Source organism: Mustela erminea, chromosome 16 (assembly GCF_009829155.1).
Source record: "Mustela erminea isolate mMusErm1 chromosome 16, mMusErm1.Pri, whole genome shotgun sequence".
Taxonomy (NCBI): Eukaryota; Metazoa; Chordata; class Mammalia; order Carnivora; family Mustelidae; genus Mustela; species Mustela erminea.
In genome coordinates, this window is record NC_045629.1 from 44,908,870 (window position 1) to 44,923,196 (window position 14,327).

Below are 14,327 nucleotides of genomic sequence, written 5' to 3' on the forward strand. Positions count from 1 at the left end.
CCCTTTTCAAAAATTGCTTCACTTTTCTTTCTTTTCCCACCATATAACTGCTTTGATAGTCCAGGCAAAAGGATCCTCAGAGTTTAAATATAGTCTTGCTCTTGAGGTAAGGGGATTGGATAGGCATTTCATAAATAACTCCAATTAAAAATAACTGACAAGATAAATATTAGTGCAGCCACTACAGAAAACAGTATGAAGTTTCCTAAAATATTAAAAGTAGGAGTAGCATATCATCTGGCAATTCCACTTTTGGGTATTTATCTGAAGAAAACGAAAGCACGAACTCAGAATGATACATGCACCCCCATGTTCACTGCAGCATTATTTACAATGGCCAAGATATGGAAATAACCTAAGTCCATCGATGGATAAAGAAAATGTCTCACACACACACACACACACACACACACACACACACACACACACTGGAATGTTATTCAGCCATGAAAAGCAATAAGATTTTGCCATTTGTGGCAATATGGATGAACCTTAAGGGAATTATGCTAAGTGAAATAAATCAGGCAGAGAAAGACAAATAACAAATGATCTCACTTATATATGGAATTGAAAAGGGGGGTAGCTCATAGAAGCAGAGAACAGATTAGTGGTTGCCAGAAACAATCAACATTATCTTTCTATAACTTTGGTTTAAATTATGCCATAAAATAATTATCACGAATACGGTAAACTGTATATCAAGAAATTTACAACAAGGAATTCAGTGCCTCCAAATTTCTGATCATTAAAACAGAAACCATTCCCCAAATTTTTTGTGAAACATTGATAAGATGGATTTATCCAGCAAGAATACGGAAATTACATTATGGCATTAAATTATTTGTTACAGAATTTTGAAAAGAATCTATACTGTGAAAGCATCCTAGTTTTTATTGCATTTTAGGGGTATGGATGACTGACAATTATTCAGGACACAAAAATAATTAAAATGCAACACTTCATTTAACAATGGTGCCTGGGTGGCTCAGTCAGTTAAGTAAGCTTCTGCCTTTGGTTTGGGTCATGATCTCAGGGTCCTAGGATCAAAGCCCTGTCTCTGCTCAGCAAGGAGTCTGCTTTTCCCTCTCCCTTTCTCTCTTGTGCTCACTCTCTCTCTCTCCCTTTCAACTAAATAAAATTTTAAAGATCTTTAAAAAAAAAACTTCATTTAATGAAAGTACCATAATCTATTTTGGGGTAACCATTTATTTCCTACAGACCCAAAATATTTCTTTCTCTTTTGAAGATTTCAGTTGTAAATCTACACTCCTGATTTAATTTATCACTATCTCAATAATTTGGAGGAGCTGTACAAACTGATGCACAGAAAGCCGTATGCCTAGAGGAAGCAAGAACAAGTAAGAGTTGGGGAAAATGGGTGAGGGGAGTCAAAAGCTACAAATTTCCAGTTATAAAATAAATAAGTCATAGGGATGTAATATATAGCATGGTTTAAAAAAAAAAAGATAAATATTGAGATAGCAATATTCGGAGACTCATTCCCCAACTTTACCACCAGAGAAAACCTTTATTTGTCAACTCAGTTTTCAAAGCCTCCTCTCCATTTCTTAAAAGGGGGCTTCTTTCTTCTTGGGAGCAAGGCTAAGTAGACCTACTTCATGAGATCTGGTGAGAGGAGATGCAGGAATGGAGGGAGGGACAAAAGAAGCGTGGGCTGGAGGGGAGTCTTGGGAGCAGCTTCTTGAATAAGGGGAAAGAATGGGAGAGGAAGGCAAGTTCAGGTAAGCATTTCTGTGGCTCCCATTTAATCATTTTAGCATGAAGACTATAACTCCCTTTTATTTACCCTTGGTTTTGAATTTGTTTCTGAAACACAACAGTGTTCTGAGACCACATGGGTCTCCAGGTTCATTTGAACTACAGAGAAAGTGTTCATTTGTCCAGTCTCCCCCTTGCATATTTCCTCCAAAACCCAGAGTGGGTAGCTGGCTGAGGGTTTGCAGGTCTGGGATATTCTTCCCATTCATTGTGCTGAATACCTGAAATAGTCCAGCAGATCAGGGAAAATATAGGATCTGGGGGAGGAGGAGGTCCACTCAGAGATATTATACTGTAGCAACAGCCCAATCAGTGCAAATTCCTGAGTGGGAAGCAGGATTCCTGCCTGCACTGGGAGAAGAGTTAGAGGAAGGCATCTGTTGTATGGAAGGATAATCATTCATTCTGGAGCAAGAGCAACTGGTCTTTTCATGAGCAAAGTTCCAGAGAAATTATGGCACAGTTTTTTAAAAGATGGAGTCTGTTATTAACACACAGAGAACTGCTTTAGACATTTGGGCGACATCTCACAAATATCATCAGAAATCTGGTCTTGGTGTTAACAAGAGCTCAGTCCTAGATTCAGGGTAAGTTCGTCTGCAGGCTCTTCGTCAGGTAGACAGAATGGTATTTGATTTTTCAATTTTCCTTTTTTCACCATGGATACTAGGGCCTGCAGGAGGAGCAGATTAATCTGGAAGGAACAGAGAGTATCTGCTTTAACACGGAAAGGTACTTCTAGGAAGAGAGGTCTGTGCTGCCATTATGTAGAAAAAATTTGCAAAAGCAGCATAGCTTGGCTTGTCTGGGCCCAGAACTGCTGGGATTTGAATCTTAGGATCACCATTTACTAGCTAGATGACCTGTGATCAGCTCCTGACCCTGGCCCAGTGTCCTCATCTGTAGAAAGGTAAGTTGGGTTACTGTAAGAATTAAGTGAGTTAACATACGTAAAGCAATTAGGAAAGTGTCTAGAACATGGCAAGTGCTCACTAAATGTTAGCTCCTATTATTTCCCATGCATAATCAAAGGCTGAGGAAATGTCAAGTTTGCAGGATAAATCTGGTTAAGTATATTATTTTGCCCAAAAATGTATTTTAGTTTTATAAGTAAATTTTTTTCATGAGAGAATACATACACTTTGTATAACACATTTTAAAAGTTAATATAAATTTGTTTTGCAAGGGAAAATATATTTTGATCATATAAATACATAAACCACATTCTGGAGTCCACCAAGAAATCATAATTCCTAACAATATTCTAATTTTACCGATTATGCCAGAATACATATGAGCAAGGGTGAGGGAAAAGTGTCCTTAACATGTCATATGCAGGAATTTTCTAATACTGTGGTGATTTTCCTCCATGGAAAAGGTCACTCACATCTCTGATTGATCATGGAGCCTCGATATTCTTGAGTTAACCCAAGCAATGACAAAATGTGGCTTGCAATGGCCCTGCCCCACTTCTAGGGCAGTAGTTCCCCTGAATCCAAGCCATGTACCAGTGCTGGGCCGATTGCCTAAAAATTACCTGGAAAAGTTGTTACCATATGGATCCTAGGTTCCTCCCCAGAATTCTACCCAGAATGGGGCCTCTGTGGATGATTCTCATGCACAGTCAGGTTAGAGAGTCATTGTACCGAAAAGATGGAGTTTAAGTATGATTTCCTTTTTTCAGAAAAGGAGCACTAAAATGTATCAAAGTCTCACAATTAGACCAAGGCCAAGGTGGGGGAATTTATGATAGGAGCAAAGAAAAGAAAACTTGAACTTCCATCAGGATTGTCCTTTAGAGGATCATCTTCTCATCGTTCTGAAGACCTTTCCTATATAAGTGCTTGAAGGGGGCTCTTACTTTCTCTTTCCTCCTTCTGGCATAGTAGCACATTCATAGGGTTTCAGGGCAGCCCAACAGATGGCTCAGGAGGAAAAAGGCTAGAGCAGGTTCCTAAGCTTGCTGCTGGCTAACAAGATTAAAAAACTCTCCCATCTCATATTTGATCTAGCTGTTTTATCAGAGTAGAGGACTACAAAATAATGTGGGCCCAAAGTACTAACAAGTGGGCCTTTTTTTGAGAGCATCTCACTGGCTTTTTCTTTCAGAGAACTAGAAGACAGTGGCTCTGATAGATGTGGGTCAGGATCAACAATCTGGGATTCCAGATAAGACTTTCTTGCCTCTGGAATCATTTTTCCCCAGTGTCCTACCCCACACTCTACCACAAGCCAGCCCATTTTCCTATCGTGTCATTGGTCTGTCTCAGTCAAGTACATAGTTCATGCTCAGTGCTCTAGGGTTGCAAAATAAATTACATGATCCTTGCCCTTGGACTTGCAGTATGGTAAGGAAAGCATAATACCTTAAACATTAAGAAAATTATTGTTGCGCTGCAAATTACTTGTAGGTAATTATCTAATGACAGTACCCAAGAGAGACAATATACAAATTCATGTTGCTGGGAATGCAGGGAATAGTCCCAGTTTCCAATCTTTCTGATGCTTGATTTATCAGCTCTTCCTCCCTTTCTGTGAGCTCACCAGCAACCTTCCAATACATCCATTTTTATTGCTTAAGTTAGCCAGAATTGCTTTCTGTTGCTTGGACCAACGATCTCTACTTGATACTGATAAATCGGGCGTTACACTCTCATGGGGTGATTTGGGATAGAGAAAGCTTGAGAATCAGAAGATGAACCAGTAGTCCACTCCAGTTAACAAAGTACAAAGCCATAGGGAGCTGGAGAGAGAACCACATAAGAAGAAAGGAGAGGCCAAGAGACATTGTGAAATAACATAATTCTGTGACAAGTTTTATGTAAGGAAGGACAGTCAAAGATAACTCCAAGTTTCCCAACCTGGCCTGGAAGATGAAAACAGGGAAGTAATTCATTCATTCAGCAGAGTTTATTGTGCACTTATTATGTTTCAGGCACAGTCCAGGTGCCAGTGATGCAGAGATTAAAAGTGGCTTGCTATATAGTTTAGAGGAAAGAAGATGAACTTCACTTTGGACAGGAAGGGTTTAAAGTACCAGAGTGCAAAATTTGATTGGAATTAGAAAACTAGAACACACCCAAGGAACAGAAATTAAGCAGAAGATTCAGATGTTATTAATGAATTGAGATCATACTTCAGATAAATTCTCAAGAGTGGGATTATCAAGCTAAAGTTATAAAAATATTACATAGTTCCTATAATATCATCATGTTGTTTCCTAAAATGGACTGATATATAATGCCACCAGAATATTATTTCACTACAATCTAGTTAGTATTGTTTGCTATGATCAAGAAAATTAAATATTTTCTTAGACAATGGATTTAAAATTATTATTGTTTTAACTGTTATTTATTATGTCTTTATATTAATAAGGCTTAACATTCCTTGTTGTGTTTAATTATTATATCCTATAGAGGTAAACAATTTATGTTTCTGTCAGCGATCTCTCAAATCTTATTATGAAAGAGTTTCCCAATTTGTAATACATCTTTTGATTGCATGTTTCTTATTTTTATTATACAGTTTTAAATTTCTGTGTGGTCACTTCACATCTGTTAAATTATCTTATTGCTTTAATCTGATACAATTATGTCATGCTTCTGCAAAATTTATTTTCTCCTATTTCCTTTGAGGTAACATTTTTGTAATTAACTAATTAGTCTGGAGTTTGTTTTGTGTTATGAGATGTGAACCTAAAGGATTTGCCTCTATTGGTATCCAGTTATTCCATTGGCATTTATTAAGTAATCTTGAATCTTCACTTATTGTAAAGGAAAACTAGTAGAAGTAACAAAATGTGTAGTTCTATACTTGGCCTCTTACACTGATGGACAAGTCCCTTTGCTTTGGTACTGTCCATTTATGCATCTCTCAGTGAATGCATTAAATTAAGGTCTCCAAGAATTAACATTTGATGATTGTCTGAAAAATTATGACCCTTACCGAGGACAGGATAGGTGCATCATGACCACTCATCTGGAACATGACGATCCACCACTTCAGGTGTTGTTTGGATTTCTCAGGTAACTTACAAATATCCTTGGTCACACGGCTATACCGAAAGCCCAGGGTCCAGCATATTTACCTCATTTAGGAAGCCTGTGCAGGATATGCCTGCCTGACGGTACTATAATGGGCTATAAATGAGCTATAAATATCTTTTGACTACTTGACCTTGGTCATGTGAGTATGACCCCCATTGGGTCCCCTCAATGGTGGGATCATTCAGATGCCCACGAATGGCTTCATAAATGAAAAGGGTATTTCCTTAATTGGGGAGAGGAAGTTTGGTAATGCGGTGCAGTGGTAAGTCACGCATTTCATGAACATGTGGCTTGATTGGATGCCATAGTAAATAACCCATGGCTGGCCCTGTCACATTCTCTGTTTGAGCCAAAAGACCCTACAGAGCCACCAGTTTAAATTACTTGCCTAAACATCAGTTCAGTCCCACTTTCTACCCACTCACTGTCACTCTCACCCATCAGTATTTTCTACCATGCTCTTTTGCTGCATCTGCTTCCTGATTTCCAGTCAAAGACATTTTTCCTATAACCCTATGCATGCACCTCAAGTTTTTTCTTTCCTTGAAGTGTTTGCTCAGAACCCAGACTCCCTGAGAAAACTTTCCTATGTGATGCTAACAATCACAACTGATACTATCACAATCACTACCATCACCATCACCATGATCTCAGCCCCTGCTATGTGATTGACATTATACTGTATACTCCATAAACTTGTTTTCATCTTGCAGTCAGGCCATGCATGTCTGAATCTTATTTCTGTCACTTAACTAACTATGTTACCTGTTTATGTTAATCTCTCAATGCCTCAGTTACCATCTGAAAATTGGGAATTTTTTAATATATTTTTTTAATTTATTTTTTATTTTCAGCATAACAGTATTCATTATTTTTGCACCACACCCAGTGCTCCATACAGTCCGTGCCCTCTATAATACCCACCACCTGGTACCCCAGCCTCGCACCCCCCTACCCCTTCAAAACTCTCAGATTGTTTTTCAGAGTCCATAGTCTCTCATGGTTCACCTCCCTTTCCAATTTCCCCCCAACTCCCTTCTCCTCTCTAACTCCCCATGTCCTCCATGCTATTTGTTATGCTCCACAAATAAGTGAAACCATATGATAATTGACTCTCTCTGCTTGACTTATTTCACTCAGCATAATCTCTTCCAGTCCCATCCATGTTGATACAAAAGTTGGGTATTCATCTTTTCTCATGGAGGCATAATACTCCATAGTGTATATGGACCACATCTTCCTTATCCATTTGTCCATTGAAGGGCATCTTGGTTCTTTCCACAGTTTGGTGACCGTGGCCATTGCTGCTATGAACTTTGGGGTACAGATGGCCCTTCTTTTCACTACATCTGTATCTTTGGGGTAAATACCCAGTAGTGCAATTGCAGGGTCATAGGGAAGCTCTATTTTTAATTTCTTGAGGAATCTCCACACTGTTCTCCAAAGAGGCTGCACCAACTTGCATTCCCACCAACAGTGTAAGAGGGTTCCCCTTTCTCCACATCCCCTCCAACACATGTTGTTTCCTGTCTTGCTAATTTTGGTCATTCTAACTGGTGTAAGGTGATATCTCAATGTAGTTTTAATTTGAATCCCCTGATGGCTAGTGACGATAAACATTTTTTCATGTGTCTGATAGCCATTTGTATGTCTTTATTGGAGAAGTGTCTGTCCATATCTTCTGCCCATTTTTTAATATAATTGTCTGTTTGTGTGTGTTGAGTTTGTCCTCAAATAGATTATAGATCCTGGATATCAACCTTTTGTCTGTACTATCATTTGCAAATATCTTCTCCCATTCCGTGGGTTGCCTCTTTGTTTTCTTGACTGTTTCCTTGGCTGTGCAGAAGCTTTTGATTTTGATGAAGTCCCAAAAGTTTATCTTCACTTTTGTTTCCTTTGCCTTTGGAGACATATCTTGAAAGAAGTTGCTGTGGCTGATATCAAAGAGATTACTGCCTATGTAGGATTCTGATGGATTCCTGTCTCACATTGAGGTCTTTTATCCTTTTTGAGTTTATCTTTGTGTACGGTGTAAGAGAATGGTCGAGTTTCATTCTTCTACATATAGCTGTCCAGTTTTCCCAGCATCATTTATTGAAGAGACTGTCTTTTTTCCACTGTATATTTTTTCCTGTTTTGTCGAAGATTAATTGCCCATAGAGTTGAGGGTCCATATCTGGGCTCTCTACTCTGTTCCACTGGTCTATGTGTCTGTTTTTATGCCAGTACTATGCTGTCTTGGTGATCACAGCTTTGTAGTAAAGCTTGAAATCAGGCAACATGATGCCCCCCGTTTTATTTTTGTTTTTCAACATTTCCTTAGCGTTTCGGGGTCCTTCTCATTCCACACAAATTTTAGGATTATTTGCTCCAGCTCTTTGAAGAATACCAGTGGAATTTTGATCGGAATAGCATTAAAAGTATAGATTGCTCTAGGCAGTATAGACATTTTAACAATGTTTATTCTTCTGATCCAAGAGCATGGGATGGTCTTCCATCTTTTTGTGCCTTCTTCCGTTTCTTTCATGAGTGTTCTGTAGTTCCTCGAATACAGATCCTTTACCTCTTTGGTTAGGTTTATTCTCAAGTATCTTATGGTTCTTGGTGCTATAGTAAATGGAATCGATTCTCTAATTTCCCTTTCTGTATTTTCATTATTAGTGTATAAGAAAGCCACTGATTTCTGTACATTGACTTTGTATCCTGCCACGTTGCTGAATTGTTGTATGAGTTCTAGTAGTTTGGGGGTGGAATCTTTTAGGTTTTCCATATAAAGAATCATGTCATCTGCAAAGAGAGAGAGTTTGACTTCTTCATTACCAATTTGGATACCTTTTATTTCCCTTTGTTGTCTGATTGCTGTTGCTAGGACTTCTAATACTATGTTGAACAAGAGTGGTGAGAGTGGGCATCCTTGTCGTGTTCCTGATCTCAACAGGAAGGACCCAAGCTTTTTCCCATTGAGGATGATATTTGCTGTGGGTCTTTTATAGATAGATTTGATGAAGTTCAGAAATGTTCCCTCTATCCCTATACTTTGAAGCGTTTTAATCAGGAACGGATGCTGGATTTTGTCAAATGCTTTTTCTGCATCAATTGAGAGGACCATGTGGTTCTTCTCTCTTCTCTTATTAATTTGTTCTATCACATTGATTGATTTGCGAATGTTGAACCATCCTTGTAGCCCAGGAATGAATCCCACCTGGTCACGGTGGATAATCTTTTTAATGTGCTGTTGGATCCTATTGGCTAGGATCTTGTTCAGAATCTTAGCATCCATATTCATCAGTGATATTTGTCTGAAATTCTCCTTTTTCGTAGGGTCTTTGCCTGGTTTGGGGATCAGGTTAATGCTGGCTTCATAGAAAGAGTCAGGAAGTTTTCCTTCTGCTTCAATTTTCTGAAACAGCTTCAGGAGAATAGGTGTTATTTCTTCTTTGAAAGTTTGGTAGAATTCCCCAGGGAATCCATCAGGTCCTGGGCTCTTGTTTTTTGGGAGGTATTTGATCACCGCTTCAATCTCATTACTAGATATTGGTCTATTCAGGTTGTCAATTTCTTCCTGATTCAATTTTGGGATTTTATAGTTTTCCAGGAATGCATCCATTTCATCTAGGTTGCTTAGCTTCTAGTTTCATTGATACGTTCTACTGTGGTTTCTACCTCATCGATCTCAGCTCTAATCTTGATTATTTCCTTTCTTATGTGTGGAGTTGGTTTGATTTGTTGTTGATTCTCCAGTTCTTTAAGGTGTAGAGACAGCTGCTATGTTCTGGATTTTTCAATTTTTTTGAGGGAGGCTTGGTTGGCTATGTATTTCCCCCTTAAAACCGCCTTTGCTGTATCCCATAGGTTTTGGAAAGAAGTGTCTTCATTGTCATTGGTTTCCATGAATTGTTTCAGTTCTTCTTTGATCTCCTTGTTGATCCAAGGATTCTTAAGCAAGGTGGTCTTTAGCTTCCAGGTGTTTGAGTTCCTTTGGAACTTTTCCTTGTGATTGAGCTCCAGTTTCAAAGCATTGTGATCTGAGAATGTGCAGGGAATAATCTCACTCTTTTGGTATCGGTTGAATCCTGATTTGTGACCCAGTATGTGGTCTATTCTTGAGAATTTCCATGTGCACTTGACAAGAATGAGTATTCTGTTGTTTTAGGGTGGAATGTTCTGTATATATCTATGAGGTCCATCTGGTCCAATGTGTCATTCAATGCTCTTTTTTCTTTATTGATTTTCTGCTTCGATGATCTGTCTATTTCTGAGAGGCGTGTTAAGATCTCCAACGATTAGTGTATTCATATCAATATGACTCTTTATCTTGATTAACAGTTTTCTTATGTAATTGGCTGCTCCCATATTGGGGGCATAGATATTTACAATTGTTAGATCATCTTGGTGGATAGTCTTTTTAAGAATGATGTAGTGTCCTTCTGTATCTCTGAAAATTGGGAATATTAATAGTACATATGTCACCAGGTTTTTGTGAAGTACTTAGAACCATGCCTGGCACATAGTAAGCTTCCAATAAATGTTAAGCAAAAATGATATTGATGATTACAATGGTGTGTCCGTTACACAGATGAGGAAACTAAGCTTCAGAGAAGTTAAATTATTTACTCAATTGTTAAAATTATCTACTGTTGCATAATTACCCACTCAAATTTTAGTTACTTTAAATAACAACTTTATTCTCACTAATGATTTTATGCACAAGGGGTTAGGGCCAGGCTTTCCTACATGGTTCTTCTGTTCCATCTGGCACTGACTGGGTCAGAGCCAGTAGCTGGGCTAGGCTAGAGGGTTAAGTAGTTATTTTTAAGCACATTGTTCATTCATTTACTCCTTCAATAACTGTTTATTAAAGGCATAAAAATGCATATTCTGTGTAGATGGTCTAGGTTTATGGATGTAGAAGATGTTAGAGCTGGAAGGGAGTATAGTGATCATCTCTTTGGACCACCCATTTTGCATAGAGAGAAATCAAAGTCCCAAGAGCTTAAGTGACTATATTCATTGGAACTCTTGCTAACTCAGAGCAGAGAGCTGGATCTCATTGACTCTCAGGTCATTATTTTTTCCACTGTGTCATCTGAGTCTTCCCAACACATACTAGTTATTCTAATTCTGTTCTAATCTTAAATTTGATTTGGAAATATTAAAGTGACCACACTATTTTGTCTCTTTAAAAAAAAAAGTGCATTTCTTAGTGCTCTCTACTGAAAAGACTCAGACACAATGACAATCCAGTAGCAATGAATATTCTAAGCACCCAGATTAAATGGCCTGTAATACCATTTCCAATAGAGGAACAAGAGACCTTTGAAAAAAATAAATGACTCTTGGTTTTGGAGGATTGTTTTGTGCCAGAAAGCAAGAAAGCTATCAAAGACTAACTGGGTCATGTCAAAAGGACAACTTGAAGGGATTCCTAGTGACAAAAGAATTTTTTTTTAATCACTGTAGTGGATTTTAGCATATCACATATATAATATTTCACAAGCTTATAATGTTCCATTCTCCCCCAAAAGCCCAAAAAAAACAAAAAAAAAAAACCTTAATTGGTTATCATTTAGATTGTTAAAACATCAACTATTTGCTGTGAACTTTATAAAGGAAAAGAATCAAGCCTGTGTGTGTGTGTGTGTGTGTGTGTCCCTTTCCCATTTAGGCTATATTTCAGAGTTACCAAATAGATGTCAAGGTAACGTTCTTCTTTATAGAGGCATTCCAGCCAATATATACAAAATAATAGAATTCCAGAATCACCATTGTGCCACGCGGAAATAAACGGCTTTAGGTGGCTATCCCCATTGGATGTTCAAAATGTTAACTGAAACTTGATAAGGAAGGAGACTGACTGATAGCATCACTAAATTTAAAATGTCATTATGTGATGAGGTAGGAGATGTGCAACACTACCTGTACAATATTGTTGCCTAAAAAGTAAAATGAACTTTATTCTTTTCATCACTGGTGTGATATTGTGATATAATAAGGAATATATATTTTGTCCTCATTCTTTGCTCCTAAAACCCTTGTGATATCTGAAGTGGAGTCAGAGTATCTTTTGTTATAATATTTGGGTTTTGTCTCCTAATCCGGAAACAGTTCTGGAATGATAAAGGTGGTAGGGGCATCTTTGTGATCTGTATCAGGTCCTTTTCTACCACACCTGAGTTTATGTTAATGAGATGACTTTTGGGAGGCCTCTAGGGATGGGACTGGTTGCCAGGGAACCAACCTTGTGATTAGAGGATTGGAACACTCATCCCCACCCCTGCCTCGAGGGAGAGAAGAAAGACTAGAGGTTGAGTTAATCACTAATGGCCAATAATTTAAAGACTTGAACTTGGGAAGTTTTCTCTAGGCAAGCACCACTGGACACTTATGAGCAGAAGTGATAAAGAGGGATGAAACTGATGTTTTAGGAAGATTAATCAAGCCCCTAAATCTAACTGCCAATTTACAGGAAATACAGGGGATAGAGAAACCAAGTTAAACACCACCACAGGGAAATAATCAGCCAAATTCAGTTTTGGGGGAGGGAGTTGGATCAACAGGACAAATGATCTGGTTTTTCTAACAAAGCAGCAACTTTTAAAAAGGGCAGGAAATAATCTGCTCAAGAAAAATAATTGCATATAATGTGTGGACTTTGAATCCCAATTCAAACAGGGAAAACAGTCTTTGAAGCAATTGCAGAAATTTGAATATGGAACAACTATTACGTGATGTTGAAGAATTGATCATTTTGAGCTGGCAAGGTGGTTGAAAGGGAAAACTGTGTTTCTCCTCTACAACTTTCACAGCTTATTTGAAGATTAATCTGGATAATTGTTTGCATCTGTGTTGGTTACTTACCTAAATATCTGTTTAGCCCTTCTTTATTATTAAAGAAATTCCAATTTTGTTGAGAGCTGCTCTGTGCCCATCTCTAGGAGTGGATCATGATAGTTTAATCCAGTCAACACAATCCTGACCCCTGTCTTTAGCTTCCCTCCAGATCTGGCAAATGAGAAATAAGGGGAAATCAGTGGGTGTTCTTGAAAATGTTTGTTTTGGTAGACGTTTATAGATGAAGCTGGCCATATCCCTATATTCTTTCTGCCTTGAACATGAGTGTGATAGATGTAGCTACAACAGTAGACATTTTGCTATCCAATAGGAGTGATCAAGAGAAAAAACGTAGACATCAATTCTAACATTATTCTGTTAAATCAAAGGCACCAATTGCCTACCTTTGAAATAAACTATTCACTATGATCAGTTGGAAGCTAAATTTGTTCTTAAAAATTAGTTGGGTTTAGAGGAAAAATTAAAATGGAGTAAATTAAATTACTATTTAGTGGGCAATTGGGATCAAGATTATGGAGCTAGAAAGGTACTATTGGATGTGAAGAAAAATCCAAAGAAAGTATTCAGAGAATTGAGTTAAATCAAAGACACCTAGTGAGTGCCCACCAAGAACTGCAAAATTGCTTAGTTTAGGAAAACCCACACATTTGGTATCAGATTTTCAACCATATATGACACCATCCAGAAGCTGTTATTGGAAAGGCCTCTTGAAAGGGCAACTAACTGATTGGAGATAACCACACATTGATGGGGTCCCATCCTTAGATATGATATATATCTTGAACCAACTACCATCATATGGTGCTGTGTCCTCTGTAGGAAGAATACATAGGTCTGAGAATCAAGGTATGGAAGTAAGGGGTTGCCCAGCTGAACATTACTCCTAGTGACCTGACTGGGGCATTTGTTGTTCCCATCTCCAAAGCTTTGGCTTATTTGTTTCTCAAAGTCCTGGGCCCTAGAAGAGAGATACTTCTGTCAGGGGATACAGTAAGAGTTCCACTAAACCTAAAGCTAAGTCTGTCACCTGATCTCTCTGGGCTACTTGTGGCAATAAAATTGCAGGTGCAGAAAGGAATCACTGCAAGGACAGGAGTAATTACCCTAATCATGAAGAGGTAGGACTGCTGCTACCAAACAGAGTCAGGAAGAAATATATGGAGTACTCATGATCTACTAGGTCATTCAATACTCCCATAGCAGACTTTTATTATAAATGATCAAGGAGAGCAATTGAGATTTGCTAAGGGAATGATAGAGGCTCAAACTCATCCCAAGCTTCGAGCATTTAGATTAGCAGAAGTTCTAGCCAAGGGGTATGGGATATAGAGGAAATGTAGAGGGAGATGTTAGTGAGAATCAACTATAGCCTCAGGACCAGCTGTAACAACCACTAATTTTCATCTTGTAAGTTTTACTATAAAATACAACAACCAGATTCTGGAGGTAATTGTGTCTGGATGGAAAGGACTTCTTGTGAAAGGCAAGCAAACCTGAACAGGATCAGGGATAGAATGAGTTGAATGCTATTGGAGCCCCACCAGATCCCCCGTCACCAGGCTGATGTCCCCAGTTTCCAGCTAGTATGCATGGTAGCTGCTAGCAGCTCACTGCTGCCATCTGCTACAGAGAATTCCCTTGGGC

General features: G+C 38.4%; 1 long non-coding RNA gene across 1 annotated transcript in view; it reads right to left on the reverse strand.

The window, feature by feature from the left end:
- Positions 1–1,532: 1,532 nt before the first annotated feature.
- LOC116575365 overlaps positions 1,533–14,327 on the reverse strand; it is a 36,112-nt gene continuing 23,317 nt past the window's right edge. Inside the window, exons 2-3 of the long non-coding RNA XR_004279735.1 lie at positions 12,690–12,833; positions 1,533–2,473 (exon numbers count right to left, since the gene is read on the reverse strand). This is a non-coding gene — a long non-coding RNA (uncharacterized LOC116575365). The remainder of the gene's footprint in view (positions 2,474–12,689; positions 12,834–14,327) is intronic.